The sequence below is a fragment of the Pinus tabuliformis genome, chromosome X, assembly GCF_031772625.1.
Source record: "Pinus tabuliformis cultivar Carrire ecotype Pingquan chromosome X, CPIR1, whole genome shotgun sequence".
NCBI classification, from domain to species: domain Eukaryota; kingdom Viridiplantae; phylum Streptophyta; class Pinopsida; order Pinales; family Pinaceae; genus Pinus; species Pinus tabuliformis.
In genome coordinates, this window is record NC_142308.1 from 475,877,112 (window position 1) to 475,884,151 (window position 7,040).

Genomic DNA, 7,040 nt, shown 5'->3' on the forward strand with positions numbered 1-7,040 from the left:
TTTGTTGTATCCTTTCCTCTTTATTTTTATGGAAGAACAATTAAGATGTACTATCAAAGTAGTGACTAATTTCAATAGAATTAGAGGCATCAAATTTGATGGGAATGATTTAACCACTTCACATCAACATTTGTCAATGATACTCTTGTCATGGGAGTACCAATGACTTGTGAAGCTTATGAATTCAGGTATGTATTGTTATATTTTATGGAAATATCTGGTACAAGAATCAACAATGGTAAGTATCAAATATTTCTCTTCAACGCTCCTCCTACTATTCAATTAAATGTTTCTAGAATTTTATGTTTTCAACAAAGCTCCTTTCCATCCAAATATCTGGGTCCCTTTCTTGTTGAAAATTCCCTTCGCTATGCCTGATGGGAGGATGTTCTTAACAAGATGGAGAAAAAACTAGCTTGTTAGACCTTTCATTCTCTTAACATAGTATTCCACCTCACCCTTCTCAAATATATTCTTCAAGCTATTCCAGTATACCTCTTCTTAGCATTGGCAACGCCTAAGTCTCTGCTCAAGGGTGTTCACAATATTCAACATTATTTCCTTTAGGAAGGAGAAAAATAAAAGAAAATAAATGGGCCCTTATGGCATAGGACACATTTTTTCTCCCAAAAAATGTACAAGGTTTGGGATTCAAAGATCTAGACAACCTTAGCTTAGCATTGAGAGTGAAAACTTTGTGGCAATAACTTGAAAGTCCTAGTGAATTGTGGGGTTAAATTTGGAGATGAAAATACAAAACTAACGGAGAGGAAAAAATATAGTTTGGATGGATGAAACCATTATTGGCTCTCGTATTTGGATCACATCATGGAATAATCGACATATGGTCCAAAATCACTATTTCTAGGAAGTTTGTAATGGTCAATCAACATTATTTTGGGAGGACACATGGCTACAACTACAAAGACTCCATGAGATGAAATATTTTCACTGTATTCAAGAATCTATGATCAATTAGGTAATAAGTATAGTATCCTATTACCAGGACCCTAAATTAGTGCACCCTATTTGGCACTCTTGGAACCCCCACGAACTCTAGGCTCCCCTCCTCGAGGCTTTCAGTTAGGAAAATTTTTGGTAGGATCTAAATAGCAAGAAAAACATAAATCAAGAGGGAATGGACAAGCTAATATGAGGATACAAAAGGATGTTTCAATATGAAGTAAGATTATGTATTAGTAGCTAGACACTCAAACCTTCCCTCAATGATATGAACCAAGATCTAGAAACAAAATCTATGGCCAAAAGTTTCTTGCTTTTTGGCTTCTAGCAAATAGAATGACTCTCACCTAGGGTGAATTGTAGTGATAATGATTCCAAGGATCATCCATATTTTTTCTATGTAATCACAATGAGGAAAATGCAAAACACCTTTTAAACTCATGTCCTTTAGCTGCAATCTTATGGTAAAAAGGGGCCTGCCTTAGTATTCTGACATTCATATAGAAATAGAGATAGATTAATAGTTATTTCCTTATCATAATGTATATCATCATCCTTTATCCATCCCATCATCAACCGAGCTTGGAAACTTATTCTTATTTTTATCATTTGGGAAGCATGGAAGGAAAGAAATGAGGATATTGAAAAACCTATTTCAAATTGAGAACCTAATTTGAGAAAAAAACAAGTGATACATGAAGGAAACAATTCTCATTCCCTTGTGGATAGTTCAATATTGGAAAGGAAACGAATAGGATGCATCCATCTACTGACAAGAAGAAAAATTCCACCTGTATTAGGGGAGATATCAACCAATCAATGTCCCAATTTGACCCCTTTTAGTTTGGTATGGTGATACTCACCAAAATACATGCCCAATTTCTTGTACTAATCTATCCTAAAAATGATAAAAACTAATTTTAACTAGGGAAAATATATGAGTTAAAAATATTTGCAAGTAAATATTTCCTAATGTATACAAAATGTTGCTATTTTGGATAGGATTGTGTTATCCAATTAGCAGGGATAGGGGAAAGAATACCAAATCCATGCCTTTAAGATTTCTACAATTTTTTGGGGTAGTAATATTTTCTAGTGATAAGTGGGCTCAGTCAACCAACTGAGAAATGTTTGCTTTCGTGAGAGAGATTTAACAAACTATAATTTTTGTGGTTTTAGGGTTTATTTGCATGAAATGTTTATTATACTTTACAGAAAATAAAACTATCTCAAAAGTGAGAACACGTATCAATACTAACAGGTGAATATCAAATAATAATAAAATGATATATTCAAAGACTTAGAATTAATCCAAAATTCTTTAAATAACTCGATAAAATACTTGCGTATTTCATTTCAAAAGAAAAGAAATACACATTTTAATACACAATTTCAGGAAGTAATTCAATGAATGAAACTCAGTAGAAATGTAAAAGAGGAATGTAGATAAAAAAATTATAACGCATACAATAATCCATGCACAGAGAAATTCACCCAATTGACTCTGAGGACTTCAAAAATTTAACTACAACTTATGATAAAAAATATGATTATTGATTGTAGTACAATGATTTCCAAACCCTTCTCCAACAAAGAGGGTTGTATAAATAACAAAATAAAATAAATATATACAATTGTTTTCTAAAAATAGAGAATCCTTTGATTTTTGCAAGAGGGTTTTCTTACACATTAAAAGCAACTAGATGTCTCATTGTCTTCAAGCATGGATGAAATTTTGTCCATATATTGTTAGTCTTCCTCCATCTGTTGAGGAAAGTATCTTGAATCTTTTGTTAGTTATAAGGGATTTTCTTCCCTTTCTTTCTCCTTAAAGTATTTGTTCCATTGGTTGTATCTATTCAAATATTTGGGGTAATTAGATAGGAATGTTTCTTTGTAGATTAATATGACATTAACCCATATGCTTTAGAAAATATTTCTTCTATACCTAGAAGAAAATATTGAAATTAATTTCATGGACCCGTATGGAAATTGGAAGAATATCAAGATGCCTTTTCTACTCCAATTAGTGATTTGATGAATTTCACTGTTGCTAGCCTCTCTATTATCATTAATCACTTGGGTGAAAATATTCAAATGTAAAACCTATTTGATTCCCCCAAGATGAGACAGATTGAATTCTTCAATCACATCTAATGCATTGTCCCAGATTGAATCATACCAATCATAAGACTCTTTGATTCATTCCTTCATGATGTAGAAATAAGATTTCTCTGATCTAATGATATCTACATCATCCTTTTTTATTCCTTGGAAAGTTTACCAAAAACTTTTTATTTCTTTTTATTTTTAGACATTATGACTTTATTAAATTGGTGTAGTATTTTTTTCTATGTGGTTCCATATGTGACTGCTACACCCACGAAATATGTGTACCATGCAGATCTACTAGAAAGGATCACTTCCTATCGGCTCAATCATGAGCCTGACCTTGAGAATGTCTAGATAATTAAACTTGTGGCCTCTCAATAGAAGAGGCTTTAACAATGATAACTTGACCAATCAAGCTAACCCTTGGGGCTCAAATTGGTCTAGTATTACACTATCATCCTGCATATGAACATCGACCTAATCTGTAAAGGTGATCAAGTTGTGATACAAATTATAAATTTTGTTAATTTGACTGAAGAGTTTTAATTAAACTTGCTTAAGTTGATCATATAAATCACTGGATTGATATTTAAATTCTTTCACCTCCATAGGTTCTTTCTTGAGTTTCTCTATTTTTTCTTCCATAGAATTGATACAGACTTTAAAATGTTGTAGAAATTGTTTGAGAATTAATCTAAAATTCCTCATTTAATATTTCAATTTCTCTAGCTTTAATTTTCTTTAGGTACTCTAACTGTTTAACATGTTTTGTCTCGGCCTCAGTGAACTACTTCTTAGACCACTACTCTAATTGATTATTTTCAACTTGATGGTTTTCCTCAATATCTGCCATGGCTATGGAAAATCCTTCTCATAATATAGCGGAAATGGATTGCCATTCCTTATCCTAGGTGATCCGGTTGTTTTTAAGCTTAGCTTAAAACCCATTAATTTTCTTTTGGAATTTATCCAATTCTTCAGATAACTCATGGATTGACTATTTACTGGCTCAAGAAAAATCCCTAGGGGTTGATGACTCCTGGAGATATTACCTTAGTCATTTCAACAAATGGAATCATGATTTGAGAAACATCATGTGCTTGCCCCATTTGTTGAGTGCTTGATTAATCAACATTTATTGGTATCTTCTCTATCTTATCAGCATGCCTTTTTGTTTTCTTTGTTGATTCCTCTAATTCCCCTACTATTTTCCCCTTTTGAACAATTTCCTATTTTAGACTTTGATATTGAAATGAAGAGTTATCTTTCCTTCCTGATTGCTCATTTTTCTCCTATTGTTGCTATTATTCCCATCCTTTAGGTTATTGTTCTTATTTATCTTTTTCCTTTTGTTTCTTTTGAAATAAAATTGATTCTTGTTGAATGGATTTTGTTTGATCAAGGTGTTTAGCTCTTGTTCCTAGACTAGATTGTTGAGCTTTTGAACTTTCAATTCCTTTACGCTCATTAATGTTGTCAATGAAGGATAAGAAGATACATTTTCTCATTTGTAGCTTAGCTATAGGAACACCAAAGGCCTTTATCCTTTGGTTAAGGAAAAAAAAGTGTTTGTTCTCCCTAAAAGTATGAATATTTTCTCTCTCCTCTTGTATCATCTAGCAAAAAACTTTGAATGCAACTTGATAAAAAAGAATCAACATTTTTTATAAAAGAATCAAATGGTGGTTCTTGATGCACATATTTTTTAGATTGCATCATTGGATTGAGATGTAAATTAACAATGTCATGTGGATCATACCTATAGAAAGGAAGTGAATGAAACAAGACATCTTGAATCCCATTTTCTTCTATTACTTCATTACCTTTGTCTTTAACACTCTGGTGGCCAATCTTGATAGGAAACTTTGGCCACAGTTTTTTTGAATTTTTATGCAGTAATTTTGTGATACCATGAAGAGATATTTGATAGGATATTTCCCTCACAATTAGACTATCAAGAATGAATAAGGGTGACACATAAGGACTAGCCTCACATCCATAAATTCTAAAATAAGAAAAACTTGATTCCACAAACTAGTATCCAAGGCCCTAATATGTTGATGAATTTCTTTAGTTATTCTGGGAGGAGGCTTTCCAAAAAGGATTTTATGGAAATACAACATTATATTATCACAAATAGCATAAAAATTATTTTTTATATGGACTTTCCAAGACAATAGAACAAAACTAATGAATTGGTTAAGTTTTAAAGACCAATTCCATTTCAATAATGGAAAAGGAATAAAGGCTACTATAACATCCATAAGTAGTTTGACATGTAAAAACATTGGCTAAACCCTAGTGGAGATGATTATGATAGCTTAATAACATCTAATATATTTTGAGAAAAAATGTATACCCAATTAGATCTCTTAGATTGACTCATGATTCCATATAATAGGGGGACCCATTCTAACTTGAAATTTTTAGGATCTGGATTCCCATAAAGTAAAGCACGAGTGTGGTGTAGAGGGGCATTTCCTTTCTAGGAAGGTCAAGGGTCCATAATTACAATGCAAATAGTTATAAAAGCAAAGTTCCTTAAAAGTGGGATGAATATTATATATGCTAAGAAAACTCTTGTGAGCAAAGCAAGAAAATTGCCTGAATAAAACTCTGTCATTAGATTGGCACATTGAGTATGGATCATTTTAATCTTACCAAGGAGCCATAGAAAATGGACAAGCTTCCACATGTTAGGTGGAATTTTCCCCACCTGAAGCATAATTTCCTCCATCCTCACAACAATCATGTAACCTAGTGTGCCTTGAATCACAAATCCTTTTGTCATCTTCTTGCCTCCATCATCAAATCTTGTCTTTGATGTAACACATGGATGCAAACTAAGGATGGAGTGTAATATAGATGGTCCACTATATCATAACAATTGAGGAAATCACTATTCTTATCTTCATTTTCTTCACATTTTCATCAATTTCAATGCATCTTATGCTATTAATTTTGCTTGGAATTAAACCTTTAAATTGATCCAACTTTGTTGGGATGTCATGGACATGTAAGATATTCAATAAAATTTCATAAATATGTAAAAAAATTCAAAGTTGTGGATATAAAAGGGATTACTAAATGCTTACATAAAATTTTAATTTATATTTTAAACCAATTATTAGGTTTTGTTCACTTTAATAACAATGTCAAAAATTATTATTTATTACTATAAATTTATCTTATTTTTATATTTATTATGTTTCAATGGGAATCAAATTTTTAAAGGTGCAAAAGTTTCTTCAAAGTGTTGACCCTTTTTTACATATGTTAGATCCAAAATTAAAATGAACCTATGTTGATTGTTTATAGATAGAGAGTTAAACTGAATCTATGGTAAATCTTTGTAGTTAGATAGATAGATACCACTTCTCAATTCCATGTTTAGTATGTAAGGAATTACATATTTCCTTCATATTGAAGTTGATATTGAGATATTTTACTTAACATGGGCATTGGAATTTTTTATTTATAATTCATAGTGATTTTTTTTTCTATTAATATTTTTTAAATGTCATGTGTCAACTCAATGTTAAACATTGTGGGAGTTAGACCTCTCCTTTATACTGGATGTAGAAAAAGCATATTAATGAAATACATTTTTTCTTACCTTTAATTACATTATATCTTTGTTTAAAGTCGTGGGTCTTCAGCAGGGGTTTTCTATGGACACAACAATGGCACGTAAGCTTTAACTATGTCATCGATAAACCCCGCCTCAAATATTTGTGGGTTAAATTACTAGAGCTCCCCCTTGAACTCTGGTCAATAGAAATATTGATTAGCATTGCTAATACACTAGGGAAGTTAATTTATTTTGATAAAAAGACCATAGTGGAGTTTGAAAAACACATCACCTGGGTTTTGGTGGAGGTAGATTCAGAGGCCAACTTCCTTGAAGAAATAGTAATCTCATGTGGTGACAGGTCTTACATCCAAACCCTGGATTACTATAAAAT